This window comes from Gopherus flavomarginatus, chromosome 1 (assembly GCF_025201925.1).
Source record: "Gopherus flavomarginatus isolate rGopFla2 chromosome 1, rGopFla2.mat.asm, whole genome shotgun sequence".
NCBI classification, from domain to species: Eukaryota; Metazoa; Chordata; order Testudines; family Testudinidae; genus Gopherus; species Gopherus flavomarginatus.
In genome coordinates this window covers 270843591-270868076 of record NC_066617.1, presented here as the reverse complement: position 1 = coordinate 270868076, position 24486 = coordinate 270843591, and the positions used below count along the sequence as shown (strand labels likewise).

The window sequence follows — 24486 nt, the reverse complement described above, 5'->3', positions numbered from 1 at the left end:
GGGAGGACAGTATCTGGGAGATTTTTGCTCAAGATCGTGAAAATCGACCAGGAACAGCAGCTCTCATTGCCATTTGCTGAGAAAAAACTCACTCGAACAGCACCTGAGATTTTGGCACCATTGAAACCTAATCTGGATCCAAATCCAAACATTGCAGCCTTAGACCATCTAAAATAAAATTTTAAAAGTTGTTTCTAACCATCCTTTCTTTGTGTTTGCAGCAAGACTCTGAAAATTGTGATCAAAATCAGAAGATTCACAAAGACATTGCAAAAGCTGGCAATGCTGCAAGGTAGTGATGGAGCTGATTTTATATAAAATCCAAAATGTTCCTGCACAAGATCTTGAAAATTGAGTATTTCCCAGACCTGAGGAAGAGCTCTGTGTAAGTGTAGTGAGGAGGCCTCACTCCCCACCGTGCCGGAGAGGGACAAGCCAGAACAGGCACAGCAGTGGGCGGAGCCACCCCCACCTGTCCCCGCCCCCCGGAAGTCAAGGGGCGGGACAGGAAGTATAAAAGCCCGGGTCCCGCGCTCAGTTGGAAGGAGGCTGCCAGAGAGGACAGATGCTGATGCCTGAGCTCCTGCCGGGCCCAGCCTGCCCCGTGCTTGGTACCCGGAGGAGCACTGGCCTGACCTCCCCTATGCTCGGTACCCGGAGGAGCGCTGGCCTGACCTGCCCCGTGCTCAGTACCCGAAGGAGCTGCCTGCACTTCCTGACGCCCGGCATCTAGAGGAGCCACCTGAGCCACCCCACACCTAGTACACAGAGGAATGGCCGGGAGTTCCCGATGCCTGGTATCCTGAGGAACCTATGCTCTGGGACCCACCGGACGGTGCCGGCGGATGGCAGGTACCCAGCGAGGGGGAGCTTGGAAGTGGCCCAGGGGTAGCCGACCCCAGTCAGGCTGTAGACATACCTGAGCCTATGTCAGTGTGTTGCGGCCAGGATTTCCCACTGACTGCAGCGAATCCTTGCCGCTGCTAGGGCCCCAGGCTGGAACGCAGTGGGGTAGGAGGGCCTGCAGTCCCCCTGCCACCCTTCCAAGGGTGGCAGACTCCCCCTCCCCCCTGGCCTGAGGAGGCCACGCAGACTGGTTGTTTGCTCAGCCCCTCCTGAAGGGCCTGAGCCCTGAATCGCTTGCTGCCCTGCCCTGAGCCAGAGCCTGGGCTTTATACACCTGAGCTGCGTATTGCCCCGCCCTGCCCCAGGGCCTGGGCTTCTAGACTGTTTGTTTGCTCAGCCCTGCAGCAGAGGGGCTGAGCTATGCCACTGCATTTGGTGCCCCGCCCAAACCTAGGGCTGGGCCCCTAATTAACTGTGTATTGTTGCTCAGCCCTGCAGCAGAGGGTCTGAGCCCCCACCTAACTTGTCATGGTATAATTCCCCACTGTGAACCTTAGCATCCAAAAGATGGGGTACCAGCATGAATTCCCTTAAGCTCAATTACCAGCTTAGAACCTGTAGCACTGCCACCAACCAGGAATTCCAGTGCCTGGTACACTCTGGTCCCCACAAAACCTTGCCCAGGGACCCCCAAGACCCAGACCCTCTGGATCTTAACACAAGGAAAGTAAACCCTTTCCGTTACCGTTGCCTCTCCCAGGCTTCCCCTCCCTGAGTTACCCTGGAAGATTACTGTGATTCAAACTCCTTGAATCTTAAAACAGAGAAGAAAATGCACCCTCCCCCCATCCTCCTCTCTCCCCCTCCCAGACTCTCCCTGAGAGAGACAGTAATCCTAACACAGAGAGAAAATAACCTCTCTCTCCCCCCTTCCCTCCTTTCTCCCCACCATTTCCCTGGTGGATCCAGACTCAGTCCCCTGGGGTCTCACCAGAATAAAAAAACAATCAGGTTCTTAAACAAGAAAAGCTTTTAATTAAAGAAAGAAAAAAACAGTAAAAATTATCTTTGTAAATTTAAGATGGAATATGTTACAGGGTCTTTCAGCTATAGACACTGGGAATACCCTCCTACCCTAAGTATTCAAGTACAAATTAAAATCCTTCCAGCCAAATACACATTTGAACTCCTTCCAGCCAAATACACATTTGCAAATAAAGAAAACAACCATAAGCCTAACTCACTTTATCTACCTAGTACTCATTATTCTGAACTTATTAGAGCCTGTATCGGGGAGATTGGAGAGAAACCTGGTTGCACGTCTGGTCCCTCTGAGCCCCCAGAGTGAACAACAACCAAATTCTAACAGCACACGCAAAGACTTCCCTCCCTCAAGATTTGAAAGTATCCTGTCCCCTGATTAGTCCTCTGGTCAGGTGACAGCCTGGCTCACTGATCTTGTTAACCCTTTACAGGCAAAAGAGAGATGAAGTACTTCTGTTCTATTAACTCTTACTTATCTGTTTATGACATAACTGTATATTGTTGCTCAGCCCTGAGACCGAGGGCCGGAGCTCCCAACAGACCGTATATTGCTGCTCAGCCTTCCAGTAGAAGGCCTGAGCTCCTAAGTGACTGTATATTGCTGCTCGGCCCTGAGGCAAAGGGCCTGAGCTCCTAACTGACTGTATACCGTTGCTCAGGCTTGCAGCAGAAGGCCTGGGCTCCTAATTAACTGTGTGTTGTTGCTCCGCCTTGCCGTAGGCCGGAGCCCCAAGTGACCGTGTATTGTCGCTCAGCCCGGAAGCAAAGGGCAGGACCCGGGCCGACAGAGTGTGGTGAGCCGGTGTGGCTCCCCTCTGCCCTCAGGGAGGGTTGAGCCCCGGTCCCACCCTTCTACAGTAAGCTTGACGGCAAGTCTCTTTCACCAACAGAAGTTGGTCCAATAAAAGATGTTACTTCACCCACCTTGTCTCTTGAAAATTAAAGGCTGCTGCAGTGCAACTCAAAACAGTTTTACAATGTGGCCCTTGACCCCTCTCACCTTTAATACAGCTGTGTGGGCTGCAGAGAATACAGGTCTGTGCTCTATCTGAGCATTAGCAGATAGGCCATATTGCATACTAGGACTTATGATCTCCTTGCCTCTGTATTAGATAAAGGTGGCTGCAGTTGGCTCCATGTTATGCAAATTAGTGGCAGCCCTTAGTTAAGCGAAGTTTGGGCACCCCAGTTGTAGAAATACCAAAGAAATTCATGTTATGAAATAACTGCTTCCTGTGAGCACCAAAGTTAGTCATTCCTGCACTGCAATAATACTTACACACTCAGTTTTGATTCTATAGAAATAAGATGAAAGTTTCTCATTATCTGATTCCTGTGGTATAAAAAATAGTTGAACTCTTCTGACAAAGACAGTTAAACGCTTATCAACAGTGGAGGACTGAGGCTCTGTCTATACTAGGGGATTTTTTTTTCCCCAGTGCTGTGTGCCCCATACATATATATTACATCCAAAAAACTACTTTAAAAGCAATCCCAGGATGCAAAGGCAAGAATTCAAAATACCAGTATTAAGGTCTTCCCTGTGAGATGGGAATTTACAGGTAGAATTATTCCCATTTTATATTTGAGGAACTGAAGCACAGAGAGATGAAGATCAACACTGCAAATGTGTCCACTAATTTTGATTGTCCAGTTTGAGAGCTCTAGAGTACGATATTCCAGAGTAGTTAGCATTTTTATACCACTTTATATGCATAACGCCAATCGATTTCAGTTGCAATTGTGAGTGAGCTCAGAAGGGTTGGATTAACCTGTCACAGGCAAACATACATGTCTGGGCCCCTACCTTCTCATGAATAACAATAAACAGTCATACAGTTCACTCTCTGCGGCTGGACTGGCCTTGGGGTGAATCCAACAGGACTGGCTGCTCCTCTTTCGGCTGTTCAGGGCGCTGCTCTCCATGACAGAGGGGCAGCTGGGCCAAACCTGAGTAGTGATGCTGCGATGCTATGCACCAGGTTGCTACACCACTCACTCAAATTTGGGGAATCTGTTCCAGTGGTTATAGACCGTTCTGCTCCTGTGGGCCCTATCTGTCCCCTTCTCCTCTTATCTATCTGACCCATCCCAGCTCCTGACCCCTGTCCCTATCCTCCTGTCCCTGCTTTGCTTCTGTGTGTCCCCAGTCCACCTCCTACAATCTCCCTGCTCAGTTCCTCTCCAACCATCCATTTCTCAGCACCAGACGCCCTCTCCTCTTCTCTTCTCCTATCCAAATTCCCATCCCCTGGCTCCTGCCCCTGCCCCTTCCCCCGACTCTTGTCCAACCCCCTCCCTCCACTGGCTCTTTCACCCCTCTGACACCTGCTCTCCATTCCCCACATCATTTCTGTCCCACCCTGATTTCTCATGTGTCTGCATTTCAACAAGGCTGTTTTTTCCATTGTCTCCATGCTGCCTGAGCAGCAGCAGGATAAGCACGAGACAGTGTCCTTGCTTTCAATTCCTGTGCCTGGCATCAAACGACAGCTGCCCCCTCCTGCCCTGGCAATCATGCTGAAAGTCCTGCTCAAACTCTGAAGCTCTGGGATGGAGCTTGACTTTAGAGGTGGAATATTTGGGGAGTTAAGGTGCCAAACTTTAACAAACTGTATCAAGCAATTTTTGTGAGTCTTATTACTTGGCCATGTTTGGGCAGCAAAAACAGATCCCTCACACTAGGGGAGACAAGTCCCTGCGTCAAAGCATAGAGGTGCAATATTTTCTAAAAAAATGGTTGTAAAGATTTTTGTAACATGGATAAAACATTGTATTTTCCCCTAATCTTGGTCTGAGAAATGATAAATCATTTTAGTGAAACTTTTCAAAAACATTCACCCTCAGGCATACACCAGCACGGAAAATTTCAGCACATGCAGTCAAAGTCTGGCAAAGTTAGACATAACTGAAAACAGGTTCTTCTAATGGAAAGTGTTGTGCAACCTTAACAATAGATGGTGCTATTAGTGCCAACTATAATGCTCACCAGAGTAAAATGTGGCATGCACAAACATGACTTACCTGGAGCAAGCACCATTTTGTCCAGGAGCAGTGGATCTACAATAGGGATTTTCACTGCTATATCTACATGGGGACAAATTTCTCCACTCTAGACAAGCACTAAGTGTATGTTGGAAATAAAACAGAATCCACCATTTTAAAAGTGAACTGAAGCAAACTGAAGATCGAGTTAGACACAAAGTTCTCTAGGTACCAAAAGGATTTTGCAAGGAAAATCTGGAATTAAAATATTTTTCTGTGCTAAATGGCCAAGAAACTACAGCTCAGAAATCTCTCACTTTTCATTTTTGCTTTGCAGTTCATACAAAAAAATTACCTCAAGACTGCAAAGAAACTACTTGGCAGTTCTGCAGTCTGACTTTTCTGGGAATATTGGTTTTATTTCGTTTAATTTAATATTTTTTCCAATAAACCCTAAGTAGGTTGATATTCCTTTTTGTCTAGGAAAGGTTACATTTTACCACTCCTTATTCCTATTCACTACTGCAGTGAGCGACTGAGATCAAAGTGTTTAGCATTCCTGATGGTGCCAAAGCCTTTTTAACAGATGCCCTGATTAGTTGTTGTCTCCTTGATGGTCCCTTGTTCTTCCACATCCCCCACTCCTCTCTAAGCCAATCTTGTCCTTTTTTTTTCTGGCAGAACCTTTGTTCTGGTGTTTCCTCCTACCTCTTGCTTTAGGTCCCAATGATCTGTACCTTCCTCCAGCTCCTTCCTGTCCCTGATGCTCATTTCACCCTAACATCATGTGCCACCGAACTCTCCCCACAACCTCCCATGCTTTACAGCTTCATCCGAATCCTCCTCTTTCCCCCACTGCCAAACAGCAATCACACTTGACCCCCTTCTCCAGGTTGCCTGTTCCCCATCCAGCTCTCCCCAGCTTCCCACTTGAATTTCACTTCCCATCCCATCCACCCCTTCCTCTCTGGTTCCCAGCTGACACCTCATCTCACTCTTCTTCCACTTTTGTTCCACATAATATCTCCCCTCCTCCAAGTTGTTACTGGAGTTTAGCTCCTTGTTCCATTGCAATCACCAACCCTCCCGCTCCCCAACAGCTGCTGTTTCAGGCACATGGATGCACAAATACATATACACTCCTGACTTATCAACCCCCTTCCTGCACTGCCCTAACTGCACTTACTCTGAGCTTTGAATGAATTACCCATAGCTGTAAATTTCAGGCTTTTAAACATCAACTGGTTCCTTAAGGTCATCATTATTACTCTCCTCTGTCAATGTTCATTTACTATAGCCATCTTCTCTATCTTTTGGTAGCTAACACCAGGGTCTTGTCTACATGAAACACATTGCATCAATTAAAGTAAATCCATTTCAACTTAATCTAGTTAAACCAGTGCAACTGGTTTGACCCTGGCTTATAATCGATAATTCCATATTTTACCAACACAAGGTAAAGCCTAAGTAAGGGTTAAGTGATTTCAGAGCACCTACATAGGAAGCTTGTACCTAAAATCAGTTTAGTTGAACTGCTGCAACTTTCTTGTATACACAAGGCCAAGGACTGGAATATGATTTACTGAATACAACCCATTAAAAAGTGATGCTTTAAATTACTGTATTGTACTGTTTTAGCAAACATTATAACAAATGATGCCTTTTAGGGCTCATACATAGAAATGGCTTCAGTGGGATTTTAACTATCTTAAATATCCAGGGATGTTATGGTAATTTGGCTAAATATTATGTTAAGACATGTCTTTACTTCCCCACTCTTGTGTTCTGGGGCCTGGAGTGTTTGTTGGTTTCCCTCCTAATATTCCCAGGGTACGTCTTCACTACCGGCCGTATCAGCGGGTAGCAATCGATTTCTCGGGGATCGATATATCACGTCTCATCTAGACGCGATATATCGATCCCCGAATGCGCTCCTGTCGACTCCGGAACTCCACCAATGCAAACGGCGGTAGCGGAACCAACAGGGGGAGCCGCGGACATCGATCCCATACCGTGAGGATGGTAGGTAACTCGATCTAAGATACTTCGACTTCAGCTACGCTATTCATGTAGCTGAAGTTGCGTATCTTAATCGATCCCCTCCCCTAGTGTAGACCAGCCCCCAGAGCTTTAGCAACCAAATTATGGCTGTTTCTGCCTAGGTTCCCCGGAGGAAAGTAGTCACTGAGCCTGTAGTCACTTCTAGTGTAGTCATATAAAGTGGCCAAATCTTAGCCCCATATTATTATTGTGGGTTGGGTTAAACCTTGTTATTATGGAGTGGGCTAAACCAGACCATTTACTGAGGTTGACTGTAAAGAAGTGACTGAAAGTGTAGACAGAAGCAAGACAGACTGAGATAGATACAGATGCAATGCGGACAAGCATGGTGTGTAACATGAGAGAAGCCTGGTGAAGGAGCTTCTGAATCTGATGCTGGCTAAAGAGGCTTGGGGCTGTAAGCAAAGAAACTCTCTCTCTTTGTTCTGGTTCCTCCTGTGTTCAAGGACGCTGGACTTTGTACATTCTTTGTCAATAAACGGGACTGCACCAAAAGGGAACTCTCATGTTACTGTAATGCCAAGCAAAGACATTTCTCAATGCCCCATCAAAACTATCAAAGAAAATTGTAACAGCCCATGCATCGGCATTTTCTGAACATGTGACAGTTGAGAGAGATGGTTCTAAAGAAGAATGCAAAATTAAGCTTTTCTTGGTTGCATGAGCCTATGTTCAGAGAAGTGGATCTGCACTCAGAAATCAAAACCACACAATACAATAAAACAAGGAACCCACATCCCATTCAGCAACAATGAAAAGCTGCAAGCTTGATGCTGCAGTGGCTATGCAAGCTGAACATCTTTCGACTTCAGTGGGAGCTATGAGCATGGAGCAGTTGCAGGATCAGGCTCAATGTTTAAGACACATTGTGTTGTGTCCCTCCCAGGTAGGGTGACCACATGTCCCATTTTGGCTGGAATAGTCCCTTTTTTTTAAACACTGTCCCGGCCGTCCCAACTTTTTTTTTTTCAAAAGTGGGTGGAGGGGAGACAGGACTTGGTGGGGAGGCAGGGTTCCAGCATGCTGGGGGCTGGCAGGGTTCCAGGGACAGGCAACAGCCTCACGTGGGAGAGGGGGCACTCAGGCAAGCAGCTGGGGGTGTCCCGTTTTCCCTTTGGGAAATATGGTCACCTTAGTGCCAGGACATTAGAGAGAGAAGCTGAGGGAGGCAATATCTATTATTGGAGCAAATTATGTTGGTGAAAGAGGAAGGCTTTCAAGCATAGAAACAGAATTTGGCCAAATAAAATATACCACCCCCAGCCCCACCAACCTTGTTGCCCTAAAAAACTCAGCTCAGAATACTGACACTGACCTTGTTCTGGCAAGCCTACTTACATGAGTACTGCTTATTACGTGATAATTGCAAATGACTTCAATGACACTACTCACATGGGTAAAGAATATTTACATCAACTTGCCTAAGTACTTATATGGCATTCATCAGCATCATATCTGTGATGGGTTTGGTCACAGAGACCCCCTTGGCACTGTCACCTGACGTGCTAAGACTACCTCTGAGCCCATTTTCCCTGCCAGCTTGGGACTCCAGAACTCTGCCTTGTTGAGCCAGACATGCTAGCCTGCTGCAACACAGACTCAGATCTGGTCTACATCCCCAAAGCTGCAGACTTTTAACTAAAAACTGCTCAGCAGGTTACTTGAATCCAGCCATCAATGGGATCAAAACCCCAAATAAATTCATTTTACTCTGTATAAAGCTTATATGGGGTAAACTTATAAATTGTTCGCCCTCTGTAACACTGATACAGAGATATGCACAGTATTAATCACTTACTCTGGGTTTACTAATAAACAAAAGTGATTTTATTAAGTATAAAAAGAAGGATTTAGGTTTAAGTAATAGACAGAACAAAGAACTGGTCCTATTGAATGATTTAGAAACTTTTTTGAAGAGATGTTTTTCTATATATTTGTTATTCAACAGATATCACGGTCCATTAAACTCTCCCATTAGCCCCATGTCCTGTGGTTTAGAGCACCATGGAAATTGGTTCAGGAATTTTGTGTTCTTGCTGTCTGCCAACATTCATATTCTGTAGCAGATGTCCATGGTTGCTTTGCTACTATAGTGATGCATACCTAAGAAATATTCAATCAGATGGCTCTTTCCACTTTATTTTTCATTCATATTTTATTCAAAGAATTTCACCACCAGATTCTCCAATATCAGAATTTAGCTTGCTGACATTGTATATATTCTTGACGTACAGACCCACCCCTTCACATCTAGTTCTGTTTCTATCTTGTTTTTTTCTCTACAAAAACAATTCCTTACTACAGTCATATTTAAGATGATGTAACACTTCTGTATTTGGTATAGTAACGTACATTGTTGATCAACCTCAAATACATTTAAATAATTAATATTTGGCTAGTAATTCTCATATTATATTTAGAAACCTTTATTAAAAATGTGTATTATTACTGTCCAAACTTCTTATCACCATTTATAAAAAGATGTACTCACTCTGGAGTATCAAGATGTCCTTATTAGTCAGTGTTGGAATGAGTCATATATTATCTCAGAAAACGGGAATACAAAAGGACAAGAAGGGCAATACTTTCACAGGTTGAGGTAAATGCAAAAGCCCCAGAAATTTCCCATCTCTTCAGTGCACTAGTCATCTGACTACTTGAACTGACCTTAAAAAATCATTTATTTAATCAGTTTCACTAGAGATGACCCAATTGTCATGATCTTATTAGATTTAAAAGAAAACATTCAATTGAGTTAACTGTAACTATAGATTCATTCTCCTCAACAGATCTGACTTAAATACCAACTCCTGCAAGCCAGTAAGATTAGCATTTACTAGAATGGAGGCAACTGGAGATTTCAATGGCTTGATAGCTAGTTTTTGCTGCTATATGGAGGGGCTAGATAAAGATGCTTATTATAGCCCCTCCTTTGACTTTGCAGTTGAATATTTGCAGTCAAAATACCTGAAACTCTTATTTTATTTTCTCCTCTTCTCTGCACACCCTGCTGATATAACCTGTAAGCTTGTCCTGGGACAGCCAGACCATACCTAGAGTCCCATTGCCTAGGCTCTGTACACAGAGAGAGAGGCACAAAGAAGTTAAGTGACTTGTCAAAAGTCAAACAGCAGGTTAATTGCAGAGCCAGGAACAGAAACCAGGCAACAAGACTCCCAGTCCACTCAATCCCTTTCTACTATCTTTTCCAGTACTCTCCGTTGGATATCGGCCTCTCTGTGGTGCTGTATATCCTGCATATGAAGAGAGATGAACCCAGGAGTCTAGCAGCACTTTCTCATCTCCAACGCTAACTTGGCACATGGTAAAATGTAAGATTAGATTAGTCTAAATATGCATGTAGGCTGTGTTTTAAATCATTTTCTCTAATGCTCTCTTCCCTTTGCTAATAAACATACTTATTAGAAGGCTGTTCATCACTATATAGCTCTGGTCACTGGCTCCTGAAGGGAAGAAATGTGGGTGTCAGGTTGGTTCTGCGCAGTACCAAGTGGTTAGTAGAGAGGGGGTTTGTACCCAGATCATGGTATGAGAGTGAGAGAACAGAAAAAACCTACCCCAAGACATAGAATACATAACCCCTGAGCACATGCTCTCAGGGAGATCAGAAATGAGACAGAAATGCAAGTAGCCTGTAACCATGACAGATATTGAAACAGTCACTGCCATCAGGCATTTCAAATGTAGAGATCTCATTCTCCTGTCACATGAGTTTTATAGGAGTGTGTGGTAGTGGGGATTGTGCCTTTCAGGGCTAAGTTTTCCAACCAGAGTCTGGGCAGGGTGCTATGAAGCTCGTGGTGTTGTTATGCACAGCTGGTTGAAACCTTACACCGAATAAACCAGCTATCTTGCAAGCTCCTTAAGCAATGCACCAAGTGATCACTGAATATCACACAGTATCACCTCCAGGGATTTCAATGGCGTTATTCCTGATTTACACCATATCACCATATAGTAAGAGGCATATTAGCTTAAAAGGGGAAAGCCATATTTCCTCCCTCCTGCCACCAATATTGCCAGCCTCAAAAGATCAATAATCATTAATGAGATCCCCTCAAAATCATGAGACTTTTGTTTGCAAAAATATTATACTGTGGTTTTTGGTCTTTTTTTTTTTTTTACTTCTGTACTCCCCCTGCCCATCCCAGCGCGTAAGTGTGACAGTTAGGGCTTGGCAACATGGGGATAAAGCCTGGAATAGCTAATGCAGAATAGCTAGTCCATACTAGCTCTCTATGAGGACACTTATTCTGCAGTAACTAGCCCAGTCCCTTCCACCTCCCCACCGCAGTCCAGAGCCCCCCACTGCAGCCGCCGGCCACTGCCCCAGGCTAGTGCCCCCAGCCCTGGAGCAGCCTAAGCCCTGAAGTGCCAGGAGGATGGATGGCATGGCCCCAGCCCGAGAGCTCCAGGAAGGTGGGTGGGCGGTATGTGTGGGAAGAGTGGGCCACAGTGGGAAGCAGGAGAGGGTCTGGGGGTGGAGTGTGGATGGGGGCTACGCCTGGCTGCTTGGGAAGGCACAGCTTTCCCCAGCTTATGATAGCCACTGCCCATGCCCTTGTATAGATTAGGTTCATTCATTTTGGCAGTGGATTATACTGAACCGCACATAGGCACTCTTAGTGAGGAATAAGAGCGACCAAATAGGGAGCTAGCACAGACTAGCCATTGTACTTTAAATTCACAGGCTAGCTATTTTGTTTTACCATCCACCGGAACTTCCTGTATACACAAGCCCTTAGAGATGAGGAACACATCACACATGGAGCTGCACAAAACTTCACTCCTCCCAAAAGTCAATGGCTACTGGTACCCCTTTCCCTCCAAAAAAACAATTAGTGTCCCCCTATCTTCTGTGGGCTCTGCTTCTGTCTCTGAGCCTGCTGGTCTCTTGCAAGAAGCCCTTGGTCAGTCAGCTAGGAAATTCAGTGTCAGGGGATTCCCCCAGAGCATATATGGGTTTCTCCTGGTGGGAATCCCCACCCTGCTAGGATTGGGCTTTCCTGGCTCTGCCTTTCTTGTGGTCTAGAGCTCAGCTGAGTCAGAGTGGGGGCTGGTTGTGCAGTCCCAGCAAGTGGGGAAGAGCCCCTCCCCTGATACCAGAAGTACTACAGTAGAACCTCAGAGTTACGAACACCTCAGGAATGGAGGTTGGTCGTCACTCTGAACAAAACGTTGTGGTTAGTCTTTCAAGTTTACAACTGAACAGTGACTTAATACAGCTTTGACACTTTACAATGCAGAAGAAAAATGCTGCTTTTAACCAGCTTGATTTAAATGAAACAAGCACAGAAAAAGTTTCCTTACCTTATCAAATCTTTTTTTTTAAACGTTCCCTTCATTTTTTAATAGTTTGTTTAACACAGTACTGTGCTGTACACTTTTTGGTTTGGGTTTTTTTTTTGGTCTGTGCTGCCTGACTGCATACTTCCAGTTCCAAATGAGGTGTGTGGTTGACCAGTCAGTTTGTAATGCTGGTGTTTGTAACTCTGACATACTACTGTATATCGGGTGGGGGGGTCAGTGGTTCCCCTTGATGCAGAGCCATAACTAGGCATTTTGGTTGCTTGGGGTGAGCAAGCATATTTGCACCCCCTGCTAGAGGCGATGCGTGGGGCAGGGGCACACGTGCCCCCCAGATTTTTTGGTTGTACCTCCCCTAAGCCAGACAGGCTAGGTGGCCCACTGAGGTGAGCCAGGGGGTGGAAGCAGTGCTCCAAGCCCAAGCCCTGCCATTTGGGGCTGCCTGACCCCACCAAGCACCACTATCCTGCTGCGCGAGGCTGGTTCGACCAACCCCCACTGTGCTGCTTGCCCCACCTTGTTACAGCCCGGCAGGTGCCCAATAGTCACTCACAGCTAGAGGCCAGCTAGTCACTCCCAGAAGCATATGGGGGGGGGGGAGCATGTCAGTACCAACAGGCCCTTCCAAGAAGGCTCCAGTGGATGGCAGGAGCAGTTTGGGAGGTGGGGCAGTGGGGACCAGGTGGGAATGGGGGAGATGCTTTGAGGGGTTAGAGGAGCAAGTGGCAGCAGGAGGTGGGGAGGGCTCAGGGCAGCAAGTACCTTCCTGGAATCCAGAGTGAGGAGGGAAGGAGCTGGGTAGTAGGGACCGGTCAGAGCTGGTGGGGAGTGATGAGGGCAGAGAGCGCTGGAGAGCAGAAACTGAAAATCGGGAGTTGGTGTGGCTCGGGGTGGAGGGAGGGGAAGGTAGCAGGTATCTGTCAGGGCTGGAAGTTGCAAACAGGGAGGTCTTGAAGCTATGGGAGAGAGAGGATGGAATTTAGGGGCCAGGTTGCAGGCACCTTCCTGGGCTGGGTCAGTGAGATGGAAGAGAGAGGAGAGAAGCAGGAGTGCTTGGGAGCTGGAGGGAAGAGACCACATAGCCAGTACCAGCTGGGGCTGCAGTGCAGCGAGAGGACTAGGGGGAGAAGGAACTCAAGGGAGCCATGAGTAGGGTGAGCTGGGGGCAGGGAAAGAGGCAGGAAGCAGCTGCCCCCTGGGAGCAGGGTGGAGGAGGAGAGCAGGTAGCTTCTGAAACAGGCAGAAGGGAACCAAGTGGTTGCTGGAAGTGGGTGAGAGGAGCATGCCGTTACCTCCTCCCAAATCATGTGAGTGCAGGTACTCTTCCTGACAACAAGAGAGCTCCTAAAGTAGGGGGCAAAAATCACATGCTTTGAGAGAAGTGGCAACACTGTGTCATCCTTGTGGCACCCGGCCTTCTTGTGCATATTGCACCTGAGTACCTACCAGACAATGAAAAGTTGGCTCCTTCATCAATGGCTATTACAACTTTGTGCAGATTGTATGATAACTAACAGCTTCAAGCCCTGATCCAGCGAAAAGCTTACACACTTGCTTAACTCTGAGCATGTGAGTGGTCGCATTAAAGTCAATGGGACTACTGACATACTCAAAGTTAAGCACGTGCTTAAGTAGTTTGCTGAAACAAATCCATGTTTCTTATGACGGTTACTTTTGCTCGACTTGTTTTTGTTTGGGTGTTATGACAAGCTGCTGTCAACATTCCTTTTTGCAGATTCATGTTGACAGTGGGGAGAGGAAGTGGTTTCTTTGATCTGTCTATGATCCTCTGCAGGACAACTGTGTAATTCTGTAGTGAAGTAGCACAAGATAGGCACTTTATAAATGTAGGGGGAGGGGAAGCCAATGGACCAAAATTAAACAAGTCAAACCAATTTTGTGGAAAAGAATTATTCCATGTTAGCTAAGGATTTGAACCAGGTGTAAATGATTCTGGTGGCTTTTTACTGGGTATTGTGTTACACATCTCCCCCTGCGAGCACACACCCGTGCAAAACCCAGCCATCAGAGAGTTCTTTAATCTCTCTCCAGCATAAGAAAGGGAAGTACTGCCAGAGGTGAGGGGAACCCCTCTCAAGAGGGAGCTCGAGGCTGCTGGTACTATCTGTAGTACTAGGACAGTGGTCTAGGCCTCCCATAACTAAAGACCCTGCCCCCTAAGCTAGGGGGAGGAACCACAAAGCCCAGATTACAATTAAGTTCTTGGGACAGCACATGAAAAAACAGGGGCTGGAGTGAGGTCAGGGGTTAAAAATGAGGGAGTCAGAGAGGGGCACCAAGCAGAGAACCCCAGACAGTGCCCACTGTTCCTCAAAGCCATCTAAGGAGTCAGTGGATAATACCCAGAGGAATGGTGCCTGGAGATGTGACTGAACCAGGGAATGGGAATAGACCCCATAGTTGCAGAACACCTCACCCTCTCATCCAGCTGCCTCCTCCTGGTAAGATGGCTGGCCCCCTCTTGACCAGAGCCAGAAGAGGTTTACGAGGAGGCCCCTGGACTTTGTGGGGCCATGACTGGGGTGTGCTAGGATCAGGAGGTGTGGGGAAAAGCACAGACACTCAGTGAGAGGTTCTAGAGGAGCTGGAAGAGTGGACGCATCTTGACATACCCTACGTAGGTAGACGTGTGCCAGGGTCTCCTTGCTGCAAAAGGGACAACTGTCGGGGGAATTCATGAACCATGCCAGGTACACACCTGTGCTCATGGCTGTATGGAGGAGCTGCCAACTAACATCTCCTGTGGGCTGTGGAACCAGACAGGAATATAGGCTAGCCTACTGGGGGTCCTTGCCCTCCTGAGGTGGTAGTTGGTCCCAGAACTTGGTGTCAGGACAGGACACGAGGGTGAGGAAATGACTGGTATGCAGAACAAGCACGTACAGGTGTTGTCTGGGTGTGGTTCAGAGGCGGACCCACTGGATGTCATGCAGCCAGCTCACGTGGTGTGTCAAGGGTAGCTGAGGAGGTTTGTGAGGCAGGGGCCCGATGACGAGCCCTAGAGGGCCAGGGTTAGGGGTGGGCAGGGAGCACCCTCCCTCAGTACCTGCTTGAGGAAAGCAAGAGAAGCAGGCGGCAGGGCTGCCCTTGCCTCCTGAAGCACATAATTGGAGAGATACAGGGTAGGCTGCTGGTGAGCAGGAGCAACAGGCCAGAGATAGCAGCCTGGGAGTTGACTGGAGGGAAAAAAGGCTGAGCAGTTTAGGAGCATGGACTGAAGAGCTGAGAGATGGGAAGCAGCCTGTTGCTTGCAAGGGAGCCACTGGCAGCCATGGCTGATGGACTGTCAGGAGTAGCCTGCAAACAGGGGGGCTGAATGAGACTACAGGTACCAGACATGGGACTTGACTCTGGCTGGGGATCTGCAGGGCAGTGCATGATTGCCTGTGGGAGACGGATGGCTTGGAGTGCGGATCACTGGCACTAGGCCTGAGAAGCTCTGTCTTCATATTCCTGTCCTGAAGTAGCCCTCCGGGTTGAGTTTGGAACTGTTGGTTCATCATTTAAAGTCATCTTGCCTTGGGTATCTGCCATGTTTCTTTCTGGCAGGGCTAGTAAAGCAATCCTTGTTATTCCGCTGCAATGAGTATTTATGGAAACCCACCAAGGGCTACAGCCTTCAAGGCCTAGTGCTTGAAGCACCTACGCTGCTTGCTGCTGAGTGTGTGGTGCATCCAGAGTGGTACTAGACAGCGAGGGGACTGGTGTAGCACAGCACTTGCAGCGCTGCCCTCCAGTGGGGTCATTTACACAGGCTTGAGACCATCCACCCCCCCCCCACACACACACAAAGGCTTTATAGTGTAATATTAACAATCTTAGCTATTGTGGTACATCCAGTGCTGCTATAAAAATCTGTGGCAGTCATAGATACAAGGAACTAGCGGTTCTGCCACACCCACTGGCTTGACATGGTTTATACTGGGTTTACAGCTTGGTTCAATGGCTCTCAGCACCCCTACTATAAAAATAGTTCCTGCATCATTTGTGGCAACTGATAAAGACAACTAACATGTATTAATTACACACCAGATGTTACTTTTAAATTCACATTTTAAATATGTAAAATCCCTAACAGTAGATGACATGTTTATTGTATATGTTTTTGAAAAAAAAAATTTTTTCCCATAAACATGTAATCAAAGGAATCTGACCCTTGGACTCTTTTGATTGCATATGTCTGAATGTTGTTAACCTCCAGCTACTGGAAGTGTCATATTTGATTCATGAGTAAACCATCCAGGGGCCTGATTCACCTGCCACAGAATACCAGTAACTTCTATTACTGTACAGGTACTTACATCCTGAGCCAGGAGACTAGAGACCCAGATCTTGGTCACTGAGCCTGCTATGACACGTTTTCTTTACTGTAACAGATAACAAAAACATTCACTTCTCATCTGTATTTTATCATTATCTGACATTGTTTTGTGTCTATAAATACAACAAATTGTTTAGTAAGTTGTGTGACCATTTCAGCATAATATTTTGTTTCTCAACTTTTGGGCAGCAAAAATAAAGGTAAAGCTCTTCCCTAATGCCACCAGAGCTCAGCATTTAAACCAATTATTGTGAGTGACATTATGCAATTGGTTCCACCCTTTTTACAGGACTAAAGCTACAGAAATACAAATCAAAAACATCTATAACAGCAGGAAAGAAATGAAATCTGTAAAATATAGAATCTCTGCTATGTTTAAGTGCAGGATTTTTAACAAGTAGGGGCATATCCCCAATCTTTACAAATACTTACTCTGTGACAGGGCTATTTAATTAAACATGGGGAATAAGTTATTGCTCAATATGATTAAGGGAGGAAGAACTGAGCCTTTATATTGTAAATTATTTGAGACAGGGGCCTTATCTCCTCATTGTTCTTTACAGAGTATGATTGGTGCTCAACAATTAACAGTCATTGATAGAGCTCTGCAAACAAACAAAATCTAATTCCACTCTCCTGGTTGGAGATTTTGTTACAGATTCAAAACACAAACCAGATTCTCTGAACTTCTCAAGCCTGGGCCAATTTATGAATGAAGCTAGGCCATTTTGTGGTTTGTGGAGGAAAGCCAATAAAACTCTTCTTCTGCCACAGCACCTAGCATCATCAGCTTTTCAAAAAGGCTGAGCACTAAACAGCCTAAGCACATAATGGAGTTACCAGTGTTTCAAAATTGCTTAGTGTTCATCAGTTCTAATTGACAACAATGGGCACTGAGCACTTACGGAAATCTGGCCACTTCCCTTAAGCACCCTGTCCCTTACTATACAAGGAATGAGTTAAAATAAATGAAAGCAATACAGTCATTAAGATATGCACCTGCTTAAAAGGGGTAAGTGTGTGATCATGTTGTTAGTTTTGTTTTACTTTATCACTTTCCCCCTTACTTTTGTGCCTAAAATTTAGGCTGTAATCTCTTTGGGGCAGGGACCTGATATTTCCTTATTCTGTAAAATGCCCCACATTTTTTGAGTAGTGTACAAATAAAAACAAAAAATTAAAGTGACCTTAATAGCTTCAGGCAAGTTTCCACTTTGAATTTCAGGGTTAGGTCAAATGAACTCAAAGCGAAACTGAGAAAAATATGTGGACTAACCCCCATGAATTTAAACCTCTGACTTTCACACAGCTCTTCTCATTACTGGAACAAAATTATTCATAATACGTAAAGGATGAGGGCTAAATCCTGCTGTCAGTGTAAAGCTGGAGTAATTCCATTAACTTCAGTGGTAGAACTGAGATCAGAATATGTTTGCAGTGGACTTACTCCACATTTACTGTGGTGGAAATGTGAACAAAATTTGATCTTCACGCTTAAACCACATACTCATTTTCTATATATTCATTCTCTTTCTCTCTTGTAATAGTGCAGGAGCTGGTTTACTGCTTGGTAATATCGAGCAGTCTCTTTCTCACACAAGAACTTCTCTATGAAAGTGTAGAATTAAAGATCATCTCCAAGAAATGTCTGGGAGGCTGGGGGGATGCTTGAAGAGCAATGGGAACAGAAAAGAGTGGACTGGTTTGAGCAGTGTCTGAGAGAGCTGAGGGACTAAGCAGGACTGCTGAGAAACCAGGGAGCACTCCAGAAAGTTAAAGAACAAGAAGGGATGGGGCAAATGAGCAAGAACTAGTCCATATGATATGAACAGTGGGAAGCTGGCAGTGAACTGACTAAATCAGTGTGCAGTTAAGGAGTTGTCTACCTGTAAGAAGTCTCTCATGAGGGTCCTTTCCTAATCCTGCTACAAAATTGCTACAGAAACTTGGCTGGGTTCTGTAAGTAAATGCTAATATCTGCAGTGCTGGCAAGCAAGACTGTAGGTTTGGGATACATAAATCATTTTCCCTATTATGTGGCCCATTAAGAAGTTGCACTGCTTGCATCATAGCAGAGCATTTAAAGAGCGCAAGTTCTTTAATTTAGCAAAAATTTTTTTATTCAGAAAAGCTTAACTCAGATGCAGCATTCCGTTGACATTGATATCTTTGTTTTTCACCTAGTTTCTCAGCTCAGTTGACTTGATCAGAGTAGGATAAGGCCAACTCACTGGCCAAGGTCATACAGTTCCCACACCGGGGGAGTGGGTCAACCTGGATTAGAAGAGGCCAGGGTATGGTAGTCCTCATTCCCTTGGCACTAACTATTGGGACTGAAATTCACTGCTCAGCAGATTGGTCTAACAAATCTTTATTAAGGCACAATGCTCAGCAAGTAGTGATCAGTTACTCAGAAGTAAAACGCTCATCAGGATGGTCACCACACAGTCATCTCCAGCAGCGGACAACACACTGCTTCAGCTTCCCTTAGTTTAGGCTGATCTATTTATAACTTTGTTATCTTTTCTCATTCATATAGATTAGTTTCTCATTTTCATATCACTTCTCCACCTGTCAATAGGTACGTTTTGTGCTCGTTCAAAACAAGTTTAGCTTTATGATTACTTGATCTTTTTGTTCTCCCCACAAACAAGATTATTCTGCAATTTCTTACATATGCACAGTTCTATTTAAGCTTAAGCTGATAAACGTTATCAGAACAGATGCTTAAAAAATCACAGCTGGTTTTTATCCAGCCTAAAATATACTTTGGATCTAAACACTTAACTATGAAACAACACTGCATCCCCTGGACTCTGCAAATGCTTCCAGCATTAATTTGCAAAAGTATTTGCACATGTATTCATGAGCCTTTTGCTTTCTGAACACATTCTAGCAAACAAACAATCACTTGTACAAACGGTCCGGTAAACCAAAAAATGGGTTGTGGATATCTCTGAAATGAATTCATGGTTTTTATTCATACTTTCCTTTTTTGCAGTATTTGCCCAGATAGTATCTTGGTTGTTATCATGGGAAGGTTTTATTTGCTACTTCCGGGTAAACAAAAAAGCTGTTGATGTTTTCAGAAGTGATGCACTTTTTATTAAGTAGTATAAGAGGTTGTCAGTCTTGCAAAGATGAAAGCAGTAGCATAGACTGTAAGTCGAAAGAAATATAGACCTATTGACAAGCCAGATGCTTTCAGTACATCAGTGTGTTACGTGAATACTCATCCATTTTCAGAATTCATGTGATCTTAAAAATAAAAGTTTACAATTACGATAGATACAATACAATTTCATTCTAGGCTCTCAAGATATTTTGCAATCCTCATGAAGTATTAATTATGTCCATTTTACAGATGGGAAATTTAATGCATGAGGAGATTAAAGCCTAGAATCTTCTTTTCTCACATGCTGAATAATATTTTATTCAGCAATTAGGTCCCAATTCAGAAGTCCATCTCTATTCATCCCAGTACTTAAATATATGTTTAAATGCTTTGCTGAATTGGGGCTTTAGTCCTGTTGGTTTCAATAGGACTGCTCATGGAGTGGGTGTTACCTAAAGTGAACAATGGTGGCACAATCTGGCTGTAAGTGACTTGGTTAAGGTCACACAGATTCAGTGTCAGAAGTGTGAATAGAACTCAGAAGTCTTGACCTCCAGCTGCCTGTTGTGAGCAGCAGATCACATTTTATCCTGCCTTCCGTGCTTAAAAGTAAGTATCCCACAGAGACTCAATAAGCAAACCTTGATGATAAACACTGAGTTTGATAGGAATAAACAATTTAGTGCAGCTTTATTGCATTTTATGTCAATTTAATAAGATCTGTTTTTAATCTCCTTCTAAAGACGTAACTGAGGAGATGAAAAGCAGGCTAGAAGAACTAGGAATGAAAAACTTAGCACAACTGAGGGACATATTCCAGTATGGTAAAGGTAGGTGTTTATTAGAGCCTGTAAACACCTGAAAATAAACAAGAGGACAGAATGTGTGGAAAATGTATTTCACATAGAAATAGTATGAGAGGATGAATTGTTACTGACATAAGATTTCTTCCGGCACAAAATGGATACATCAGGTCTCTCTTTCACACACTGGTTGAAGTATAATAAGGCATGATTTGGGGGAGTATTTTTCAGCAAGTGTTCATGTAGAGACTGGCTCTGCATGCTTCTCACTTTCAGCTTTGTGTCACTCCTGGCCATGACACTGACAAGCAGTGTGGCAAGATTAAAGAAAGGAGAGGCGAGGGAGAGTGTTTGTATGTTTTCTACCTTTCAAGACTTTAAAGTGAAACCTGGAAACCTTTAGTCTAGGTGTAATGAGAAATATTTTCAAAAAACCCTGAAATTACAAACTGGTCAAAGAAAATGTATGTAATAAAAATGCTAGAAACACCATCATCATATAGAAAGAGCAATGTGCTGGGAACATGTCACTAATGAGGTGAGGCAGCTGGCAGGACAAGTTCCTTCCTTGCATGACCCATGCTAAGAGAAACAAACAATTCAGTGTGAGTCATTGTTCTCAACCTTTGGGATGATGACCCCAGTGCAGGTCAGAGACTGTTTTTTAGGGAATACCAATGTCTCTATAAAATCTAAACTTCCATTTATTACACAAAGAAAGAAAGAGAAAGAAAGAAAGAAAGAAAAGCATTCCACCCCTTTTGCTTGCACAGATACCTTTCCAAATGAAAAGTGCTTCAGTCATTAGGATTTTTTAATCTATTGTGCCAGACAATGTGCAGTTCATGACATTTTCAATAAGAATGTATGAATGTAAATTTCTCCTTTGGCAATCTATGTTAAAATGCACTTTTAAAAACTGATAATTTTAAATTTATTTATATTTTAATTTTTTTTTGACTGAAACAATGCAAGAGATTCTGAGATAGAGACATCCAAGAATCTGGCATATTGGGTTGCAGAAGAAAATATAGGGTGGTTTGTGATCACAAAAGAAAAAAATGGGTTATCTGGGGGTTGTGGGTAGGGGAAAAACATAGAGAAACCGTGAATTAGAGAAACTTTATTAGTAAAACCTGATTCTCTGGTCACCAAATTAAAAAATAACATTGATGAATTCACTTTTATTTCATGGGTTTTCTCTCATTTATGTCAAGTTTTGCCATTGACTTCAATGGGAACAGAATCAGGCCCTTTGTCTACTCCAGACCTGTTTGTTTTATGTTTTATATGGAAATATAACTTTTTAAAACACACACTTTTCTCATAAAATGTTAAAAAGTAGAGCAGGTAATTACATTAGACTGTATTCTAAGCTCCAGAGAAGTAATACAAAGGCTGCTTGGCTGTAGCCAACTCTTATTATTACATTTTTACTGGTACCATATGCAGCACGACTTCACCTACTTGTTTCATTTAGTGAGCTAGCTTGCTTTTTTTTTCTTCTTTTCTTTAAGGAACATTTAATATATACCTAAAAGACAAAGCTTCAGAGAGTGAGAACCAACCTTCTGGCCCACATGGTCATTGAATCATAGAAGTTAGAGATGGGAAAGATCTATTAGTTCACAGCCTATCCCTTGTAAATATAGGATTGCTGCAGTTTTTCACGCTTTGTTCAGTGGTTAGTGCTGCTTAGTGTCATTTGAGAAAGGCATTAAATCAGATTTCCTGTGTTATTCTGAGCAATTCTTATGACCTAGCATGGAGTGATTTTGAAGAGGTCAAAAGAACTCACCCAGCAAACTTTGGCCAAGGGAAATTGGGGGTGAATTTGCTGAGGCCACATGGGCAAAAGCTGAGGAAAGAGGTTTTTCTGACAAAGGTGAAGCTTGGATCCACATGAAGAGAAATTTCATCACCTGAGAAGATATAAATACATATTTGGCACCATCTAGAGATTAAACTAACAAATGCTTCACATAAAGATCAATCCCAGTAATTATAACATATGTGTTTGCCTTTCCATTGTCTTTGTAAGCATTCCATGTAATTGATTGAGCGTCTAAGTTACACAGAACCACAAGTGACCCCCCAAATTACCCGTATTTGAGTAAACCCAAATAAAGCTGAATATTCTTGCATTTGTGTCTGCATTTTTCATAGGCTTATTGATGGTTTGATGGGCAAATTATGAAGTTAAAATAACCTTAGATGTGGATTTTCTAAGGAATTTTTACTCCAGGAATTTAAATATTGTGGTAAGACGAGATCTTGTGTTATTTCAGTTCCATAACTGACCACTTGAAGCATTAAAAGTCCATGAAACAATGTGAATACAAATATTTGAAATAAAACCCCTAGATTTCATGCCTGCTCCTAGTGGAAATGCTACTGCCATAAGGGCCACATTTTTCAAAACAATCTTTAAATGTGTGTACTCAATGTTGTGTACATCCATACTGCTGCATTTACTGCTGCTGGACTTCACTATAACTTTTAATACCACTGATTTTCCCAAATGCTCCTGTACTGTCACCAAGAAGCTGCAGTGGTGAACAGAAACACTCTGAAATAGATTAGATCTTTCCTCTAGGAATCTGAATATATATATATATTGGGGAGAGTTAATGGCAGAGTGAAACCCTGTGTTCTCTTGCTTCTTTGATTCATGTTAGAGGCTCAGCTTAACTGAAACACATAGTTTTATGTGTCAAGTATCAGAGGGTAGCCGTGTTAGTCTGGATCTGTAAAAGCAGCAAAGAATCTTGTGGCACCTTATAGACTAACAGACGTTTTGGGAGCATGAGCTTTCGTGGGTGAATACCCACTTCCTCAGATGCATGTAATGGAAATATCCAGGGGCAGGTATATATATGTGTGCTAGCAAGCAAGCTAGAGATAACGAGGTCAGTTCAATCAGGGAGGATGAGGCCCTGTTCTAGCAGTTGAGGTGTGAAAACCAAGAGAGGAGAAACTGGTTCTGTAATTGGCAAGTCATTCACAGTCTTTGTTCAATCCTGAGCTGATGGTGTCAAATTTGCAGATGAACTGAAGCTCAGCAGTTTCTCTTTGAAGTCTGGTCCTGAAGTTTTTTTGCTGCAGGATGGCCACCTTAAGGTCTGCTATAGTGTGGCCAGGGAGGTTGAAGTGCTCTCCTACAGGTTTTTGTATATTGCCATTCCTAATGTCTGATTTGTGTCCATTTATCCTTTTCCGTAGAGACTGTCCAGTTTGGCCGATGTACATAGCAGAGGGGCATTGCTGGCATATGATGGCGTATATTACATTGGTGGATGTGCAGGTGAATGAACCAGTGATGGTGTGGCTGATCTGGTTAGGTCCTGTGATGGTGTCGCTGGTGTAGATATGTGGGCAGAGTTGGCATCGAGGTTTGTTGCATGGATTGGTTCCTGAGCTAGAGTTATTATGGTGTGGTGTGCAGTCACTGGTGAGAATATGTTTCAGGTTGGCAGGTTGTCTGTGGGCAAGGATTGGCCTGCCACTCAAGGCCTGTGAAAGTGTGGGATCATTGTCCAGGATGGGTTGTAGATCCTTGATGATGCGTTGGAGGGGTTTTAGCTGGGGGCTGTATGTGATGGCCAGTGGAGTCCTGTTGGTTTCTCTCTTGGGTTTGTCTTGCAGTAGGAGGCTTCTGGGTACACGTCTGGCTCTGTTGATCTGTTTCCTTATTTCCTCTTGCGGGTATTGTAGTTTTGAGAATGCTTGGTGGAGATTTTGCACATCCACCAATGTAATATACGCCATCATATGCCAGCAATGCCCCTCTGCTATGTACATCGGCCAAACTGGACAGTCTCTACGGAAAAGGATAAATGGACACAAATCAGACATTAGGAATGGCAATATACAAAAACCTGTAGGAGAGCACTTCAACCTCCCTGGCCACACTATAGCAGACCTTAAGGTGGCCATCCTGCAGCAAAAAACTTCAGGACCAG

At 44.2% G+C, this 24486-nt stretch overlaps 1 protein-coding gene across 2 annotated transcripts in view; it reads right to left on the bottom strand.

Moving 5' to 3' along the window:
- The window catches only part of LOC127049582 (G-protein coupled receptor 183-like), a 37622-nt gene extending 20998 nt beyond the window's left edge, over positions 1 to 16624 (bottom strand). For both annotated transcript variants that reach the window (XM_050950534.1, XM_050950544.1), the window contains exon 1: positions 16587 to 16624. The gene's annotated coding sequence lies outside the window, so the exon portion shown is untranslated. The remainder of the gene's footprint in view (positions 1 to 16586) is intronic.
- Between the last annotated feature and the right edge of the window lie 7862 nt (positions 16625 to 24486).